We start from the raw sequence: 22,633 nt of genomic DNA, 5'->3' as shown, positions 1-22,633 counted from the left end.
ATTTTAGCTAGAAGACAGATAGATAATAGAAATATATATATATATATATATATATATATATATATATATATATATATATATATATATTCATTCATTTGCACTATAACATTAAAGTAATTGTTACAATTCCAACCCGCTTGTTATAAGGTTTCACATACTGAGAGCATACTGCCTTTCTCAATCCCTGACAGATAAATAAACCTGATAAGCAAAGATATGTGAATGCAATTTTAATTCACCAGAGTGATGTGAAGTGCAGCACACTAGGCAAACAGCTAAGCCTTATCAGTTCTGGTTTTTGTAATAACCCAAACAATGGCAATTACAAACTATTCCACAGATTTTTGGCAAGGGGGCAATGACAGATACACCAAATTCGGTTAATACTCATCTTCTTATAGGACTCAGTTACCAAGCTACATATATACAATATAAAAATCTCAAAAGTAATGAGGTATTTCTTTATTATCAATTTTCTTTCACAGACTGGTGCTAAAAGATCACGTAGCTCATTTCGGGAAAAGTCCTTTGTCGAACGTGGAGGTATACTTATAAGTGAAAACAAACCTCACATGCATTCCCAAATCTGGAATGAGTCTCTAAGGAAATTAATAAAAAGCTACTCTATTATTTAAACTATGTCAAGTATAATATATTTCAAAATTCTCTATTTAACCTCTGATGACATGACAGAAAGAAAACTGATTCATAAGAGATGCTGCTAAATTTTGTACTGAAAAGCTTATGATCAGGTCTATCCCTTTATGTGAACACACAAGTGATTTTATTTTGCATACTTTATAACTATAATGCATACTATGGCATTAACATATGACTAATCTAATATTGCTACATGTTTAATAGTAATAATAAGCTGCAAAACTCACAGCCTTCTAGGTTTCATAGCTATTTAATTCTGGAATGAAATTACTACATCCCAATAGATGTTTGAGCCAAAAAAAGGTGAAGACAATTATTTAGATATTTTACTTATATTACTAAATTTCACACTCAAAATCCCAAGAACATTATAAAAATTATCCTCACAATAAAAACCTAACATTGCTCAAATGAATAATTGTTCAAAAAACAGTTGAAAGTGGGCTCACAAAGAGACTAAAATATGAAAGTTTATACTGACACTATGTTTTAGAGATAAACATATTTTTAAGATATCCATTTACTTGTCTGCTTGTCAATCATTTGCCCGAAAGTAATTAAATCCCTTGATTTTAAACATGGCCAAATAAATTCTCTTTTGCTATTCATTTCTGTGTTGTGGGTTAATAATTATTTTTCATGATTTATCGACAGTATATCTTTATAGTCTTCCGAGATCCACTTGTGTCAGTGCAAATAAATTAAGGGATACTTTAATAATCACATTTACCTAAAATTAATTTACAATAAAAACATTAAATCAAAAATAATTATAGTGCTTGCTAGCTTATTTTGAATTTGTAAGAAGCAGCATATATTTCTACTTTAAGAATATCAAATTTCATTAAAAATAACCCCAGAATTTAAAATTTTCTAGATATAGGTAAACAAAAATCCTTCTGAGATTATTTGTTTTAAACTGCTTCTGGAATTTCAGCTGTAGGAGAGAAGAAAATCCTAGACACAATTAAAAAATGTGGAAGAATACGGGCTCAGAAAGGAACTAGATTATCGTTATAAGAAATGAAGCATCAGAAAAGCCTGAACTGTATCTAGGGCTAGAAGGAGCGCAAGAAGACATTATGCAGAATAGTGCAAATGGAATGGTTGCTAAAAATTTACCAACCCATTTGTTGGCTTGAACCAGAGTAAAAGAATTGAATCCAGGATACATACAGTAAATATAGTAAAAAATATTAATAATAAGTTAATGTCTTATGTATTGGTCATGAATGCCACCTGTTCTAGTCAGCTTTTTTGTTGCTGGGACCAAAAGACCTGACAAGAACAACATAGAAGAGGAGTTTACTTGGGGCTCATGGTTTTAGAGGTCTCAGTTCACAGATGGCCAACTCCATTGTCCTGGTCTCAAAACATAAAGATAGAAGGGTTTGGCAGAAGAACATGCTCAGGACATGACAACAAGGAAGCAGAGAGATCTACTCAGGGGCAAAATATAAACCCCAAAGGCATGCCTCCAGTGACCCACTTCTTCCAACCACACTTCCTTGCCTATATTTATCACCCACTCAACCCATGGTCATTGGATTAATCCACTGAGTAGGTAAAGGCTTTCACAACCTAATCATTTTCACCTCTGGAAATTCTTGCAACTGTCTAACATATGAGCTTTTGGGAGACACCTCAGATCCAAACCATAATGCCACTCTTTCAGGAAACATTATGATCTGAATCCCAGTATACACAAAGCATCATTAAAGAACATTGGTGCCAATGATTAATATAAATGAAGCAATATTAACTATTAGGAAACTACAGATGTCTGCCATACACTAAAAGTTTCTGATGGTAGTAGTACTCGTATAATTTGTGAGTTTGGATTTAGTGTCACATGAAACTGATTGTCTCTTGTAAGAAACATGATAGTATAATGAGACTAAACAAAATTGTCAGTAAGACATTGGAAACTGAAAATATCTTTTTTTTTTCTTCTCTCTTTCATTAGTTCCTTCTACTCAGACATTTCCTACCCTTCTAATGAAATGGCTCTACAGAAAGATCACCTGTAGCGTATCATGATTTATACCTACTGATTTTTGAAAGTCTTTCCTTCTTTGCTGTGTCCTTGGTTTCCCACTATTGTTCTATGCTCCCTTTTCAATCTTATTTACTGGTTATTCTCTATTAACTACTAAATATCAGCAATTCCTAAGGATCGGCCTTTCATTCTCTTCTTACCATGCTCTCCATGAGTGACCTTATACACTTCCATAACTCAAACTACTAGTAAAACAATGATGTCTCCCAGACTCTTATCTGCAATGAAAACACCGTTAGGCCTGAGTGGTCTTTATCATTATCTACTGGAGACTTTTCCCTATCTACCCAGTGAGACCTCATCAAAGCTCAAAGATGAATCCATTAGGTCTCATCCAACCTACTTTCTCTTCTTGTTGTCTGTCCTGTGATTTAGAATGAGAGCCATCATTTACTGTCATCCTAGCCAAAAACCCTGGAGCTATATGCACCATCCTTATCCTCATCTTTCATTGTGTATTCATTCAGTAGGTTCCATCAATTTTAGCTGTAGGTATTGTTCTATTTGATCCTCCACTCCCTCCTTACCCTTGATTCCTATCACAGTTAGAAAAGTTAGCATGCTGGCTTCTTTTATTAATTATATAAAATTATGACTGTATGTTACAAATAATTAAGGACAACATGCTATCTTTTCTAATAGTAGTGAGAATTGAGTACCATGAGAGCCTGTGATATATCAACTGAGACCAAAAGAGAAGACAAGGCCTTAATAGTGAACATTGGGTTATGCAATATTTTTGTAGACATGGAAATGCTTTTGAAATTTCAAGGAGCCATTATTACTGCTTGTAAGTGGAAGCTCTAGCAAAAGGAGAATAATGAACAGGTTAAAATCATTTTTCAATAGCAATGAATTAAACATACGAATAATTGAAGAATTTTATGCTCTAAAATATAGCTGGTTTCCCAAAGTAGCTTAACCCAGTCTTTTTCCAAATTTATGTTATTTACTTAACAAATGATTCCTCATGGAGCAAATATAGTTTCCCAGTCTTTATTAAATGGCTACAAATTTCAAATGAATGCTGTCTAAATGAATGAATTCCTACCATGTGTATGCATATATCTTCTCTAAGGCACTTGTTTCTCAATTGATAATGAGCTACATTTTAATTTTACTTAACATCATGAAAATATCATCTCACTCCCATAATGCTATTTATATTTACATTGCTAGGTAGAAGCCAATGTCGCTATTATCATTTATTGATAAAGAAAACTTTTATTGAGAGATTGTTAAGTACCAAAGATCCAGTGAGCCAGCTAGTTTCTATCTTCAATATGGTTTGCAGGCACATAAAAAATAAATATTAAAAATTTGATTAATAAAGATGAATAGAATCCAACCACAGAACCTCAGGAAAGGATTGCCCATCCAAGATTTAGAAATTTTCTTGAAAGAAAGAAGGCTTTGAAGAAACTATTCTGCTGACTTTGAAAAGTGACTTACCCATTTTTACCATAAGACAGAAATTTTATTTTTTTTAGTTTTTCAATAAATTATTAAAACTTTTTTTTTCTCTGACATGGGCCTTTCATGACATCATCCTGTTTAAAATATCAGTGGCACATTTTTAATGTGTGTATTTCAGATAATTTTAACACCCATACACACACATAGGTAACCATGTGAGATGATGTAGATATCAATTTCCTTGGCTCAGGTAATAACTTCACAAGGTGTACATATGTCACAACATCATTTTGTACTACACACACTTAGAGCATATGTATATGTTTCTCTGTGTGGGTATTTACATAGACAAAATTAAAAATTGGTGTCAATTTTTTAGGTAAGGCATTTTCAACTAGGAAGTAACGTTAGAGTCAACAAAGCAGTCACTAATATCATTAAGCTAAACTGAATTAATAGCACATAATGTAACAGACCCTAAATAGAGAACATGGCTTTCCAAATGAAATGGTGGGAATTCTCAGATGGTTTGGAAAACATCAAGAAAGAGGAAAAACAAAACAAAAACAAAAACATCAAGGAATAAGATTTCAAAACATAAAATTAGGCCAAATGAAGGCAACATTTGAGTTATTGCACAAAGTGACTCAAACGTTAAGAACTGGCACAAAGTCATAGACAGCCAGAATGAAAGTGACTTTCCCAAACCAAGAAGATAGAAGTAAGTGCATAATTCATCAAATGTTAAGATATAACAGTACCTGTCCTGGAAGATCTGCCCTGGCCAATTTATGGTTGACCTTGTGTCTATAAAATTCTTGTTCATAGCCAGGAACACCACCTAAACATTAAGCCCTCTCATCTAACCTGAATGAGTGAACAGTCTAGCAAATTTTCATAATGCAAACTAACTAAATATCCTCTTAATTTGATGATAACAGCAAAAAGGCATGTCATGTGCCTGGACAATTTTTTTTTCCTTGTAAGAAAGAAGCATAAGAATAACACTCAAGATGAATTTTCCTTAGTCTTTGGAGTAGTAGATGTTCTGCTTATAAAAATTAACAAATTTCATGCCATGAATAGCATTTCTGTTTCTTTCAGTATTCCCCAAAATAAAAATCTAAATCTACATGTTCTTGGGGTAAAATTGGGAGTTCATAACCAACTTGAATCTAATGTATGAAATATGATATGTCAAGAGCTTTGTAATGTTTTGAACAACCAATAAAAAAAAATAAATCTACATGTTCTCAATCCTCTGACGGTTCCTGAAGTTAAACAAATCATGTATAAATTTGAGGTCCTGAGTCAGTGCAAAAAAAATTCATGTTTCATTTTTCCTTTGATCTCCATTTTCATGTGTGCATAATAATTCACCCTGAATATTTTAGAGGTATAAAAATACTAGTTAAAAAAGAACTTATCACTGTTGTACATTGACCTAGAACCAATATTGAAAATTTACTACTGAATATCATGTACTGTTGTGAGTGCCTTTTGGGCTGAGTGAGTAGAACTTAAGAAACCACTGGCATGATTAAACCTGGGTAACTGTGTCCCAGGAACTTTTATTCAATATAAGGGACTTGTTTTTAACATTTCAAGCTCATTTTCCATTTTTAGCCTGTTTTCTGCAACATTTAGGGTCACAGAATTTTAGACAGGGCTTTCTTTGGGCAGTATTTTTTTCTTTCTTAATTTATTCCATACATTTTGAGAACTCACAGAAAATAAATGAAAAGAGTCCACTGGATACTCTGAAGGGAGCTTTAATTTCAAAACAACTAAATTTTTCATGCAAATACTTTTATTGCACTGAAGGGTTTGAATCACATCAAGGAAATCCCCAAGGGTACAGCCCAGGGGCTGGGAGTGAAGTCTGAGCACTGTGAGATCACCAGCACTAGGGTGCTGGGTGCTGTCCGCACTTGGTCTCTCTGACTAAACTTAGATTGCTAGATTGCAGCTCAGGGTACCTAAGTTTTTGGTTTTCCCTTTGCCTTCCAGGAAAATCCAGTGTTCATTTTCTCTGGAAGAAAGCAGTTCAACTTGGGATGTGAGATCAATAAGCTCTCAATCAAAGATTACTGAATAAATACAGTGGAAACAATGAGATTCAGATAAACAAAAACTGCCAGGCATAGCCCTGCAGGACTTCAGTGATTACAAACAAAATGAAATAACTATGCACAAAATGTTTAAGGAAATAAAAAAGGAATTACATGCTGTATGATGGTGGAATGACATATTTGAATTTCTGAAAATCCATGGCAGCATTTATTTATAGACTCAGGGAAAGTATTGTTTCAGAACAAGGGCAATGAAGAGGTATTTTAAGTAAGCTGAAACTGAGAGTTTATTGCTGATGTACCTCTGAGAATGGATACAATTCAGGGAGAATAAAAATAATTCCAGAGAGAAGCTCTAAGTTGCAAGGAGGAATGGTGAGGAACAATGAAAAGGTAAACATGTAAAGTTAAACACTGTCTATATAAAATAATAATAAAATAGAAATCCCAATAAAAATTATACCTAATTTAAGTATATAATGAAGAAAATAACTGTTTTATAGCAATAATATGTATGGCTGGGAATCAAAATCTTTAACTCGTATTTTAAATTAAAAGATGCACAGTTCTAAATAAAATAATAATCATATTTTAAGAAAAGTATCTATGGTTATATTAGAAGTTTAATGATAAAAATAAAATGTCATACAAAATGATAGAAATAATGTAATAAGAATAAGAAAAAATAAACAAAATAAATTTCAATTTATTTTGGATAAAAAGAAGGAAAGGAAAAATCAGAGCAATTAAAAATAAAAAGTTACATAATAGATGTACAAATATATAATTGATTGCAATAACCATATATGGATTACAATCAATTAAAATAGATTGGGTTTAGAAAATTGTGCCTACATAAACTTGACAAGAAATGCATTAATGTCTAAAGCTACAAAATTCTAAAAGTAAATAATCAAAACAACTTATTAAGCAGACACCAGCAAAATGAAATCTTGGATACATCAGAAAAAAGAGGCTTAAGACAAATAGCATTCTTAGAGCAATAATCTGTATTTATATATATGCATAAAGGTAAAAATAGTTTGTTTTTAATCAGAAACATATATTCAACACTTATATGCAACTAATAAATTGGCAATAATACACTAAGAATATAAATCAACTAATACATCAACATTTGAGAGATTTCAACATAGCCATCAATTTTGGCAAATCAATAATGGTGAGGATGGACGGCCTTAATAAACATGAGCTAGCAAATATGCATATATACTTATGGGTGCATGTTCACACATACACACACATACATACACATGTGCTCCAAATTATAAATTACACTGTCTTCTGAAGCACCTATAAAACATTAGAACTGGAAACATAAGGTAAAACATAAAACACAACATTTTATGAGATCAAAGAACAAGTATTATATTTGAGAGCACTGACATGGTAGAAACCACATTGTCAACAAGAAAGTAATTAAATTACAAGGCAAAAAAATAAAAAATATATATCTTTAAAATGTATGGATAAAGTTCTAAATAACACATTAATCAAAATGAATCATAATAAATTTTAAATACCTAACACTGAATGGTAATTTAATGAATGTCAAGCATGGAAGATGATAGTTAGAAGAGTGTATACCACAACATATACCAGTTTAAACACAACAAAGTAGGAACTAAAAATTAATAACATCTGAACAAAAACATTGACAACTTTGATGAGTATCAGCGATTAAAACCATTGAGATAATCTTATGCAATAAATTTAAGATGAAATGAAATTGATAAATCCTAATAAGTAGAACTTAATAAAACGAACTTAAGACAAAGTACAAAGCCACATATTCTTAATTATTAAAGAAATTGTTTTTAGTAGTTAAAATTACTTCCATGCAGAAAACACTCAGTTCTAAGGATTTATCCAAGAGGTTTTCAGGTTTTAATAGATAGTTCCAGAAAATATGAAGAGTTTATATACCAACTCATTCAACAAGGTAAACATAACATGAAAACTCAATATCAGATAGGTACAATAGGAGAAAGGAAAAATAGGATGCTATCCTTTTTGAGAACAATTTATGTGTAAAACTACTGGTAGATGTTTGTAAAATGGACACGGCCATGTATAAGCAACCATAATTAATCATGACTGGGTTGTGTTTCTCCTTGAAATGCAAGACTTATTACAAAATCTAAACATACATTTTATCTACCACAGTAACTTAAAAAAGGAACAAACCATATTATCATCTTACTGGATGGAGAAAACACATTTGAAAAATATTCAAGACCTATTTGTGACAAAACCACCAACAAAACGTATCTCATTTGTTTGTGAGAGGATTGACAGCAATTTTCTGGAAAGAGCTAGACAATAAATATTTAGTCTTTGTCGGCCAAGTCTTCAGTGAGAGCCACACAACTCTGCAAACAACTCAATGCAGCCTTAGAAAATATGAACATAAAGAAGTGCAGTTGTGTTACAATAAAACTTAATGTATAGAATTTGAATGTGATATAATTTTCACAGCAAGAAATATTTTCTTCCTTTGATTTTCTTTCCAACTATCAAATAATATAAATGAAACTTTTCTTATATCATGGGCAATACAAAAGTATGTGCCAGCCAATTTGGCCACAGAGCTGTGGTTTGTCTAATCTTGTTATAAAACACTGTACTTGAGAAGCTAAACAATGTAGTGAATAAGGAAAAACACAAATGTTTGGAAAGATGCAAGTATATCAAAGTAAAGAACTGTTATCAGTTATTTATATAATAATGCAAAAGAATTTACTGTTAAGTGATAAAAAAATAGTGAGACATTTTTTTTTGCCAGTGGCTATATAAAAAGTTGCTGTTCAGAAATCAATTAAAATTTTATTCATTATTAAAAACTATAATTACAAATGGTTTTTCCAAATAAAATTATAAGGTGATTTGAAACAAATGGTTTTTTAATAAGTTGAATAGGATTAACATGGTAAAGATTAGAAAACTTAAGACACTGAATGAGACAAAAAATGAATACTGATAGTGAAGTTACAAGAATATATCTTTATATGCATAAAGGAAGAGATTTTAAAATTTTGTTTCTCCAGACTTTTTTCATCAAGCACCCTAAAAATGAAAATGGTAACCTACAGTTGGGAGAAAATATTTGCTGCATACACAACCAACAAAATACTAGCATCTAGATCCACAAGTAGATCATATATATATACAGGTAGAAGATATATAGTTTTTATATAGTTATTATTTATATACACATATATAATAACTATATAAAAAGATAAAATAAAAATGTTTTAAAAATTGCAATGGTAGGCGCTGGGGTTGTAGCTCAGTGGAAGTGCACTTGCCTCGCATATGTGAGGCACTGGGTTTGATTCTCAGCACCACATGTGAATAAATAAAATAAAAGTCCATCAACAACTAAAAATATATATATTAAAAAAAAGTCCAATGGTAGGTGCTGGATGTGGTGCTACATGTCTGTGACCCCAGTAATTTGGGAGGCTGAGGCATGAGAAATGCAAGTTTGAAGCTAGTAGCGAGACCTCAGGCAACTTAGTGAGACCCTATCTTAAAATAAAAAATAAAAAGGGCTGGGGATTTGGTTCAATGGTTAAGTGGCCCTGGGTTCCATACTGTGGCACAAAGAAAAAAGAAAGTCCAATGGTAAAATGAACACAAGACATGAATCCATAAGGGAAAACACAAATAACATACTTGTAACCAAAAATACAAGTTGATAACACAATGAGGTATTTTTTAAAATCCATTACATTATGAGAAATTATCTTCTTTTTTAAATTTATTTTTTAGTTTTCATTGGACACAATACCTTTATTTATTTTTATGTGGTGCTGTGGATCTAACCTAGGGCCTTTCATATGCTAGGCGAGTGCTCTACCACTGAGCCACAACCCCAGCCTGAGAAATTATATTCTTTACATGATAATTAAAATACTCATACGATATTTACTATCATTATAATTTGATGAGTACTTTTGATTATGTCAAGTACTGTTCAGGATATTTACATTATTCTTATCTTACAGGTTAGACAAAGGATTCTTAGCAAGAAGAAATAACTGGCTCTCGGATGGTAAAACGAGAACTAAAATTCATGTCAGCCTGACTTCATATTTCATATGCTTAATCATTATCTTTGATAAATATTTGATGAGTAAACAGTTAATTTAGTTGGTGTAAGCTAGAGAGACATTTTGTTTCAAAGCTGTAAATAAGAAAGTTTTAACTACTGTTTATTCTCTTCTTTTTCACATTTCTAATCAAACTAGCAACAGCCACTGTGACTTCATACTGTCCCCTGGCTGTTTCCCAGCTGCTTCTTCAAAGCCCTTGTTCTTAGAGAAGTCTTCTGCTCCACATCCCCGGCAAAACCTTTTCTGTTTGGTCCTATTCCTGAGTTTCTACCCTGAGACACATCTTTATGTGTCTTAAGTAGTCCTTATGAGCCAACTTCTATTTTATGTATCAGTCTTCCTGAAGAATTGTGTCAATTACTCCAGGTACTTAAAAAGGACATCTACCATTGCTTTACCTGAGGGAATAAATCTAATGAGAGGAATTTAAGTTCCTGAATAGTGTTGGTGGTTTAGAAATAATGGGAACTTCTAGATCTTTCCTCCAATTATACCACAACAGTGGCTACACATGCTGTAAATTCAACATGGAGACACTTACTCATGGTTTTTTGGAATAAATGAAAGTGTAATAGCTGAGCAAATTTTATTATATTTTCTGTCATGTTAGCATAAGTACTCAAGTCAAACAATTGTTGTTTTTTTTTTCTTTCAGTAAATGAGCTTTGTGGAGATCTAGTCTCTCCTTTGTTCTTCTGACAGCTCGTTCTGCTCATTACATGATATGCGGGATTATCAAATCAATAAGATTTCACTGTTGCTGAAATACATTATAAAATGGGATAAACTTTCTGAATTTTCCTAAACACAAGTTTCAAGTCAAATTTTAAACCAGGAAGCTGACACACCAAACCATTCAAGGCCATTCCTACATTATGGCTCATGGATGTTCAAAGGATCCATTCAAAGCGAGCCAGAAAAATAAAACATAATTCATAAGGTGATAGCCACGAGAATTTTAAAGGCTTAGAGAAAATATTGTATACATTGTGAAAAAAATCAAAGAGACTTGTAAGGAATAGGGAAGAAGTATGTAAAAGACGGGAAGGGACAGGATACTATTACCTTTCCTTTTAAAAAGGTATGAAACAGAAATTTATGGATGTCCCTTTGAATGTGATGTTCTATCATGCAAAGATGAGCACTCCTTTATTTCAGGTGTGCTGCAGGTGGTTGTATGTTTTGCTCTCTCTGCCACAACATTAGGTCCTCGAGGACCTAACATGGGATATTTCTCTTTGTGTTCCTTGTACTTGGTTCAGGGCCACAAGCGTGGAAAGTCCTCAACAAATATTATTTGAATGACTTAATTAATAAATATAAGTCTTTTAATGAGTGTCAAGAAAGCTGGGTTCTTTTCACTTCAATTACAACAAATTGTGCATTGTAAAATTTTATTAGCTATTATGTCTGTTGAACCAACACTGCAGGTTAACTCTGTACAACATGGTCCTGTATCGCAACAGAGATCACTACTCTACGGAGAATCCTTTCCTGAGGTATCTCCCTGTCCCAGGCAGAAAGAAAGGTCTTCCTCTTCCATGGTCCCATAAAGGAATGATATTATTTCTAATAAAGCATGCATAACATTAAATTGTCAATCCTAAGCAGCCTGCAGCAGGGCCCGGAGAGCCAGGCCAACTGATTCGCGTGGCCTGCCCTGCGGCTACAGAAGGCGTGGCGCCTCAGTGAAGCCATTAATTGGCAAGCAGGGAGGTTAGGGAAGGCCATTAGGTGGAATCCCACCAGCCAAGCCCACACGGACCCTTGGGCCGAGCACGGGTTCTCAGAAGGGGAAGGAAGCGGTACAGTCCCATCCCCCACAGCGGACACTCCGCCGAGCCAGTCAGCGGCCACCATCCGGGAAAGCTGAAGGATACACCGCCACTCTCCTTCAGAGTGCGACATCAAAACAGGTCGGTGTCATTCAGCTCATCCCCCAGTCAGCGGGAATTCGCATAAAATCTCTCCTAGGCTTGCCGGGAGAGGGAGTATCAAGCTGAGCCTCCATACAGGCTAGGGGGAAACCAGAGACACCTGACCTCCAACCCCTCCTCCCAGTAGCAGCCAAAGAAAACCTGGCTAGCCAGCGCTGGGGGAGGGGCAAGCAGAAAAAATCAAAGTGATAGAGTGCCAGGGATCCCAGCAGCCTGCAGCAGGGCCCGGAGAGCCAGGCCAACTGATTCGCGTGGCCTGCCCTGCGGCTACAGAAGGCGTGGCGCCTCAGTGAAGCCATTAATTGGCAAGCAGGGAGGTTAGGGAAGGCCATTAGGTGGAATCCCACCAGCCAAGCCCACACGGACCCTTGGGCCGAGCACGGGTTCTCAGAAGGGGAAGGAAGCGGTACAGTCCCATCCCCCACAGCGGACACTCCGCCGAGCCAGTCAGCGGCCACCATCCGGGAAAGCTGAAGGATACACCGCCACTCTCCTTCAGAGTGCAACATCAAAACAGCGGACACTCCATCCAGGCAGTCAGTGGCCACCATCCGGGAAAGCTGAAGAATACACCACCACTCTCCAACAGCTTGTAACATCAAAACAGCCAGCAGCAGGACCCCGGAGATCCAGGCCAACTGATTCGCGCGGCCTGCCCCGCAGCTACAGAAGGCGTGGCGCCTCAGAGAAGCCATTAATTAGCAAGCAGGGAGGTTAGGGACTGCCATTAGGTGGAATCCCACCAGCCAAGCCCACCGCCCACGCCCGGAAGAGGCCCAGCGATCTGCCAGCATTGTAGTCACGACACCCCAATTGGAATAGGTACAGAGCAGAGCCGCCTTCCACTCCCGGAACAGGCCCAGAGAGCCGCCAGCGTGATAGACACGTCACCCCAATTGGAGTAGGGGCACAGCCGCCGCCCGCACCTGCAAGGGAGACTTTTCAAGTATACAAGAGCAACATAAATAAATAGGGGGTAAATTTCAAAACACAACAGTTGCACCAAGCAGAAAGAAACGCGGGCAGTATGAAAAGACAAGGAAAGAAAGGACCACAAGCAATGCAGGTCAACTCAACTTTAGAAGAGGTAATAGCTGCAACAGATGGAATATCAGATAAAGAGTTCAGGATATATATGCTTCAGATGATCTGGAGTCTCAAGGAAGACATGAGACAGCAAAATCAGACAATGAAAGATCACATTGACAAACAAATCCAGGAAGTCAAAGATCAATTTCACAGGGAGATAGAGGTAATAAAAAACAAACAAATTGAAATTCTAGAAATGCAGGAAACAATAAACCAACTTAAAAACTCAATTGAGAATACTACCAGCAGAGTAGATCACTTAGAAGAGAGAACATCAGACAATGAAGACAAAGTATTTCAACTGGAAAAGAACATAGACAGCTCAGCAAGTCTGCTAAGAAACCATGAGCAGAACATCCAAGAATTATGGGACAATATCAAAAGACCAAATTTAAGAGTCATTGGGATACAGGAAGGCACAGAGCTCCATTCCAAAGGAATAGACAGTCTATTCAGTGAAATAATACGAGAAAACTTCCCAGAATTGAAGATTGAGACAGAATCCCAAATCCTAGAAGCCTACAGGACGCCGAATGTGCAAAATCATAAGAGATCCACACCTAGACACATTATAATGAAGATGTCCAACATACAGAATAAGGAGAGAATTTTAAAAGCTGCAAGAGAAAGAAAGCAGATTACATTTAGGGGTAAACCAATCAGGATAACAGCTGATCTCTCAACACAGACTCTGAAAGCTAGAAGATCCTGGAATAACATATTTCAAACACTGAAAGACAATGGGCTCCAACCAAGAATCGTGTATCCGGCGAAATTAAGCTTCAGGTTAGAAGATGAAATTAAAACCTTCCACAATAAACAAAAGTTAAAAGAATTCGCAGCTAGAAAACCATCTCTTCAAAAAATCCTTGGCAAAACATTACAGGAAGAGGAAATGGAAAACAACATTGAAAACCAACAATGGGAGGTAGGACAGTAAAGGGGGGAAAGTAGTCATAGAGGATAACAAATCAGGTTTAGTAACATCAATAAACAAATATGGATAGAAGAACAAACCATATCTCAATAATAACCCTAAATGTTAATGGCTTAAACTCACCAATTAAGAGACACAGGCTAGTAGAATGGATCAAAAAACAAGACCCAACAATATGCTGTCTACAGGAGACGCATTTGATAGGAAAATATATACATAGACTGAAGGTGAAAGGTTGGGAAAAATCATATCACTCATATGGACCGCGGAAACAAGCAGGAGTGTCCATACTCATATCTAATAAAATAGATTTCAAGCCAAAGCTAATCAAAAGGGATATAGAAGGACACTTCATACTGCTCAAGGGAACCATACACCAACAAGACATAACAATCATAAATATATATGCCCCAAATAATGGTGCAGCTGTATTCATCAAGCAAACTCTTCTCAAGTTCAAGAGTCTAATAGACCAACATACAATAATCATGGGAGACTTCAACACACCTCTCTCACCACTGGACAGATCTTCCAAACAAAAGTTAAATAAGGAAACTATAGAACTCAATAACACAATTAACAACCTAGACTTAATTGACATATATAGACTATACCACCCAACATCAAGTAGCTACACTTTTTTCTCAGCAGCACATGGAACCTTCTCAAAAATAGACCATATACTATGTCACAGGGCAACTCTTAGACAATACAAAGGGGTAGAGATAATACCATGCATCTTATCTGATCATAATGGAATGAAACTGAAAATCAATGATAAAAGAAGAAAGGAAAAAGCAAGCATCACCTGGAGAATGAACAATAGGTTGCTGAGTGATCAATGGGTTTTAGAAGACATCAAGGAGGAAATTAAAAAATTCCTAGAGTTAAATGAAAACACAGACACAACATATCGGAATCTATGGGACACATTGAAAGCAGTTCTAAGAGGAAAATTCATTGCTTGGAGTTCATTCCTCAAAAAAAGAAAAAACCAACAAATAAATGATCTCATACTTCATCTCAAAATCCTAGAAAAAGAAGAGCAAAACAACAGCAAAAGAAGTAGAAGGCAAGAAATAATTAAAATCAGAGCTGAAATTAATGAAATTGAAACAAAAGAAACAATTGAAAAAATTGACAAAACTAAAAGCTGGTTCTTTGAAAAAATAAATAAAATTGACAGACCCTTAGCCATGCTAACGAAGAGAAGAAGAGAGAGAACCCAAATTACTAGCATACGGGATGAAAAAGGCAATATCACAACAGACACTTCAGAAATACAGAAGATAATCAGAAATTACTTTGAATCCTTATACTCCAATAAAATAGAAGATAGTGAAGGCATAGATAAATTCCTTGAGTCCTATGATCTGCCCAGATTGAGCCAGGAGGATATAGACAACCTAAACAGACCAATAACAATAGAGGAAATAGAAGAAACCATCAAAAGACTACCAACTAAGAAAAGCCCAGGACCGGATGGGTATACAGCAGAGTTTTACAAAACCTTTAAAGAGGAACTAACACCAATACTTTTCAAGCTATTTCAGGAAATAGAAAAAGAGGGAGAACTTCCAAATTCATTCTACGAGGCCAACATCACCCTGATTCCGAAACCAGACAAAGACACATCAAAGAAGGAAAACTACAGACCAATATCTCTAATGAACCTTGAAGCAAAAATCCTCAATAAAATTCTGGCGAATCGGATTCAAATACATATCAAAAAAATTATACATCATGATCAAGTAGGATTCATCCCTGGGATGCAAGGCTGGTTTAATATACGGAAATCAATAAATGTTATTCACCACATCAATAGACTTAAAAATAAGAACCATATGATCATCTCAATAGATGCAGAAAAAGCATTCAACAAAGTACAGCATCCCTTTATGTTCAAAACGCTAGAAAAATTAGGGATAACAGGATCATACCTCAACATTGTAAAAGCAATCTATGATAAGCCACAGGCCAGCATCATTCTGAATGGAGAAAAATTGAAGGCATTCCCTCTAAGATCTGGTACAAGACAGGGATGCCCTCTCTCACCACTTCTGTTCAACATAGTCCTCGAAACACTGGCCAGAGCAATTAGACAGTCAAAAGAAATTAAAGGCATAAAAATAGGAAAAGAAGAACTTAAATTATCACTATTTGCAGATGATATGATTCTATACCTAGCAGACCCAAAAGGGTCTACAAAGAAGCTATTAGAGCTAATAAATGAATTCAGCAAAGTGGCAGGATATAAGATCAACACGCATAAATCAAAGGCGTTCCTGTATATGAGCGACAAATCCTCTGAAACGGAAATGAGGACAACTACTCCATTCACAATATCCCCCCAAAAAATAAAATACTTGGGAATCAACCTAACAAAAGAGGTGAAAGATTTATACAATGAAAATTACAGAACCCTAAAGAAAGACATAGAAGAAGACCTTAGAAGATGGAAAAACATACCCTGCTCATGGATAGGCAGAACTAACATCATCAAAATGGCGATATTACCAAAAGTTCTCTATAAGTTCAATGCAATGCCAATCAAAATCCCAACAGCATATCTTGTAGAAATAGATAAAAGAATCATGAAATTCATATGGAATAATAAAAGACCCAGAATAGCAAAAACAATACTAAGCAGGAAGTGTGAATCAGGCGGTATAGCGATACCAGACTTCAAGCTATACTACAGAGCAATAGTAACAAAAACAGCATGGTACTGGTACCAAAACAGGCGGGTGGACCAATGGTACAGAATAGAGGACACAGTAACTAATCCACAAAACTACAACTATCTTATTTTTGATAAAGGGGCTAAAAGCATGCAATGGAGGAAGGATAGCATCTTCAACAAATGGTGCTGGGAAAACTGGAAATCCATTTGCACCAAAATGAATCTGAATCCCTATCTCTCGCCGTGCACAAAAGTTAACTCAAAATGGATCAAGGAGCTTGATATTAAATCAGAGACACGGCATCTGATAGAAGAAAAAGTTGGTTATGATCTACACGCTGTGGGATCGGGCTCCAAATTCCTCAATAGGACACCCATAGCGCTAGAGTTAACAAATAGAATCAACAAATGGGACTTACTCAAACTAAAAAGTTTTTTCTCAGCAAAAGAAACAATAAGAGAGATAAATAGGGAGCCTACATCCTGGGAACAAATCTTTACTCCACACACTTCAGATAGAGCCCTAATAACCAGAATATACAAAGAACTCAAAAAATTAGACAATAAGATAACAAATAACCCAATCAATAAATGGGCCAAGGACCTGAACAGACACTTCTCAGAGGAGGACATACAATCAATCAACAAGTACATGAAAAAATGCTCACCATCGCTAGCAGTCAGAGAAATGCAAATCAAAACTACCCTAAGATACCATCTCACTCCAGTAAGACTGGCAGCCATTAGGAAGTCAAACAACAATAAGTGCTGGAGAGGATGCGGGGAAAAGGGCACTCTTGTTCATTGCTGGTGGGACTGCAAATTGGTGCAGCCAATTTGGAAAGCAGTATGGAGATTTCTTGGAAAGCTGGGAATGGAACCACCATTTGACCCAGCTATTCCCCTTCTCGGTCTATTCCCTAAAGCCCTAACAAGAGCATGCTACAGGGACACTGCTACATCGATGTTCATAGCAGCTCAATTCACGATAGCAAGACTGTGGAACCAGCCTAGATGCCCTTCAATAGATGAATGGATAAAAAAAATGTGGCATTTATACACTATGGAGTATTACTCTGCATTAAAAAATGACAAAATTATAGAATTTGGAGGGAAATGGATGGCATTAGAGCAGATTATGCTAAGTGAAGCTAGTCAATCTTTAAAAAACAAATACCAAATGACTCCTTTGATATAAGGGGTGTAAACAAGGACAGGGTAGGGACGAAGAGCTTGAGAAGAATATTTACAGTAAACAGGGATGAGAGGTGGGAGGGAAAGGGAGTGAGAAGGGAAATTGCATGGAAATGGAAGGCGATCCTCAGGGTTATACAAAATGTCATATAAGAGGTAAGGAGGGGTAAGTCAAGAGAATACAAATGGAAGACATGATTTACAGTAGAAGGGGTAGAGAGAGAAAAGGGGAGGGGAGGGGAGGGGAGGGGAGGGGAGGGGGGATAGTAGACAATAGGACAGACAGCAGAATACATCAGACACTAGAAAGGCAATATGTCAATCAATGGAAGGGTAACTGATGTGATACAGCAATTTGTATACGGGGTAAAAGCGGGAGTTCATAATCCACTTGAATCAAACCGTGTAATATGATGTATTAAGAACTATGTAATGTTATGAACGACCAATAAAAAAAAAAAAATAAATAAATAAATAAATAAATAAATAAATTGTCAATCCTAATAACATGCAAGTTTTGGCAGTAAATTCAGAGCATATTGAGCTCAAGATCTATTTCGTTCCCAGTTGCAGTGTTATTGTTTAACACCATAGTGGGGACAGCATAACATTTGTTCATGAGAGTCAGAGATAGCATATCATGACAGTTTAAATAATGGCCCCCTTCCCTAAAATGTCCATAGTTTAATCCCCAGAACCTGACAACATAGTACCTTATACTGAAAAAGGGGCTTTGCAGATGGGATTCAGTTGAAGCTGTTGAGATGAGGAGATTATCCTCGACTATCCAGGTGAGCCTGATGAAATGACAAGGGTCTTGAGAAGAGCAAGTCAGAAGTGTCAAAGGCAGGTATGGCTACATGAAGACAGAAGCAAAGTCAATGGAGAAGACAGGATGACATCCTGATGTCATTGTGAGGGAAGGGCCCGCCCAGTTTCTGGAAACTGGACAAGGTAAGGAAACATGTCCCTTTGAGCTTCTGGAAGGAACTTGTCCTGTCTATACTTTAGCTTTATCCCATTGATGTTGGACTTCTGACATCCCTAACTGCAGAAGAAATTTATGTTGCTTTATGACATTGAGGCCTCCAATATTTCTAGCATGGTGAAGCATATGTAGTTCTAAGGAAGCTCTTTGAAAAAGGTACAGAGTGAAAGTTGATAGACAATAAAATTCCCCATCTAATTTCAAGAGATGTCCTCTTTTCTTATCCTTAAATAACATTTACTGAACAGCTATTGCCTGAAAAAGAAAAGCTGTATTATAGTAGGAGGCATGGAATATAGAACACTTTGTGAGACATAACCCTGGGCATTTCCAACAGAGTAGAACCTGCAAAGGCCAGGCACGTCAGGCACATGAATATGCAACCAGCAATATAAAGTAGTATTTGTGAAACATCAACTAAGTCTTACAGAAGAGCTAGAGGCAACATGGATTGACCTCCCTATAGTTGCCTTGGTCTTTCCTTGATGGCCTTCATGAAGAGGTGGACCCCAGCATGACCTCTGTAGAAAGGAGAGGAATCTTTCATGTTGGGGAGAAACAAAGGTCATTCTAATAAGAAGGGAAAATGAGAAACGAAAGCTGGCCTGCAGGAATTAGTAAGTCTTTCTGGGCCTCACTTAACAACAGAGTCTGACTAAAGCAAAAAGAAAAGGGAAATTGGGAGGAAAAAAAGGTAGAATTAGAAAGTAGAGGTACTGAACTTGATGCAGGGGGTGGACGTTCAGCGTGTAGTTACAGTCCTTGTGGCTCTGACCAGGGAGGGCTACACACAGTACAATTCTGCTTCTTCTCCCCTGAATCTGTCCCGTTTCATCAGCTCTTTGGTAACTGGTGGCATCTTGTACTGTATTATACAGAGTGACCCTGAGTAACCTCAGAGTTACCCACAAGTCTTTCTTCTGTCTTCATGCATCTCCATCTAAATGTTTACTAAACATTTTAATTTCTAACTCCTGAATATGTTTGGATTCCATTCTTTTTCTCCAAGCTTATTGTCGCTGTTTTGTTTTTGTTCTTCAAATTACCTTATGAACTATTTCACAAAAGGTGCTATGAATGTATAGAAGGAAACCCAAGATAATACAGAGATGAAAGTCAAAACACTAAAAATTTAAATAAGAGATCGATCCTGCAAATTTATATCACTTGGAAAAACCATTTTAACTATTTTCTGAGCTCCTTCTCTGGGAAAGCAATATATAAATTTAGACCCATATCCACGATCCCAAATTCTACTTGGCCTTGGAAATGAAGATGTACTCTTTGCAGTAATAATGTATCTGCAGTTTTCTGAATGAAACTCAAATGGTAAATAGAAGTTGATAGACAATGTTTCATTTGTACAAAATTGAACAGGAAAGTTTCTAAAATTTGAGTTAACCTAGAATAATCATTAAGCTTATTGCTCTGGTCAATAGAACTTATGAGTTAGTAAGCACTAAAATAGGTTTTGTCTCAGGTATCAATTTTAATTAATTAATTGTGGCCACCTAGCGCACTGTGTTTGGAGGGTTGTGGAGGATTAGCTTGTATAAAGCAAAGGTAGTTCAGCGGTGATATTATCCATGTAGGCCATGAATGTGGATGGGAGAAAAGTAAGAATGGACATTTGGTTTCAGGATTAGAATATTTTGTAGTATTTCCATGATACGAAATAATGATTTCATGCCCATAGGTATAGGGTTTTCATTTGCTTAGTGGCTTACTTGAAATATTTAGCATTTTGTTCGTAATTTGATGACAGTTGCTAAATTATGCTAACAACTTCGAATGAGATTTGGCAATGACTGCACTCCTGTTCCTAGGAGCTGTGTTGGACTAGCCATGGTGTAGAGGCAATGAGGCAGATTTATTAATCTACCTGTAGTGCTGCATTTCAAGCAGTGAGAATGCTTATTGTTATAGTTGGGAGATGAGGTGTCCCCCAAAGCTCCTGTGTTGATGTAGGTGGTGAAATGTTTGGATTATGAGAGCTATCATGTAAGCAGTGGGTTAATCCATTTGATGAATTAATCATTTGAATAAATTACTGGGTGATAACTGTAGGCAGGTGGGGTGTGGCTACAGGAAGTGGGTCACTGGGACTGTGCCTTGGGGATTATATATTTTGTCCCTAGCTTCTCACATTCTCTCTCTGCTTCCTGGCAGCTGTGAGCTGACAGCTTTCCTTTGCTGCCTTTCACCATGATGTTGTCCCTCACCTCAGGCTCAGAGCAATGGCATCTGCTGACCATGGAATAAGACATCAGAATCTGTGAACTCCAAATAAACGTTTCCTCTCCCAAATTGTTCTCGTCAGGTATTTCCATCACAGCCACACAAAGCCCCCTAGTACCCTTATCAAGGGAAAGGGGAACTTATGGCTCATAATGAAAATAACTCTGCCGCTAAGAATCGTAGTTTAACCATCGAAGTTGTGTCTTTTCATAGATTTCTCCTTTTTGCAGAAAAGCAATTGTTATTTAAGTGTACAGAGTTATTTTGTCCTGAATGTGATGCCTCAGAAAGCAAGTTGAAAATATGATTTTATATATTACATTGATATAGTTTTCTTTCTAGTCTTTTTGTAAAAAGGTGCATTAGGAAATAAAATTGCAACATAGAAAACAAATCGCCAACTGATTTATATCAGATTTATTAAATAAAAGTATAACAGAGGCCTAAATGAGGACCAGAAATATACAAAATAAACAGTTGTGTGCTGTAGCACTTTAAAGAAATAACAAAACTGCTTGTATTTCTGAGTTAATATATTAGTTGGATTAATAAATGCTTCTGGCCATATTTCTTCTGAAGAATATAAACTGCTATTTCTCTTTGGAGGAAAACAAACAAAAGACATAAAATGTAAAAGGACTTTTAGACTCATCCCATCCTACAAAAGTATGGTGTATCACATAGATTTCTTTTTAGTATAAATCAATTACATTATCACATCAAGAAGGTTAATTACAGCCAAATAAGCATCACAGTTCTTGAAGTTTCTTTAGAATAGTAGAGAAAACCCTATAGTATGTAGTCAAGTACCCTTGTGTATCATTGTGAAGTTAACATGATCTAGAGAATTTGTGCAAATAAAGTATAAATTCAAATTTAAAAGCAGAATTCAGCTACATTATCAGATATGTGGTAAATTGATAAAAATATCAATGGGCTTTCCTTCACAGCAGACTTGGTTTAAGTAAAGACAATAGGAAAAAAACTCCCAATCATAAGAATGTGAAAGATGATGAAAACCGCACAATATTAGAAAAATAAAATCTTGGAAATAGCACTGAGAACAACAACATTCTATAAAATCTACAATGATCAAGTTATGAAATTTCATTGAAATATAAGGTTCCCAGTCTAATCCTTTCAATATACTTGAGTGTAATACCATAAATATTCCTAATATTATTTATAAAGAAACTTAAGCACAGAAATATTAAGTAATCT

General features: G+C 35.8%; 1 protein-coding gene across 1 annotated transcript in view; it reads right to left on the bottom strand.

Annotated features, from left to right (window-relative positions):
• The window catches only part of Ccdc178 (coiled-coil domain containing 178), a 327,934-nt gene that overhangs the window by 9,096 nt on the left and 296,205 nt on the right, over positions 1-22,633 (bottom strand). The window lies entirely within an intron of this gene.

The sequence above is a fragment of the Urocitellus parryii genome, chromosome 13, assembly GCF_045843805.1.
Source record: "Urocitellus parryii isolate mUroPar1 chromosome 13, mUroPar1.hap1, whole genome shotgun sequence".
NCBI lineage: Eukaryota > Metazoa > Chordata > Mammalia > Rodentia > Sciuridae > Urocitellus > Urocitellus parryii.
Note: the sequence above shows the minus strand (reverse complement) of the source record. Positions and strands in the feature narration are given on the sequence as shown.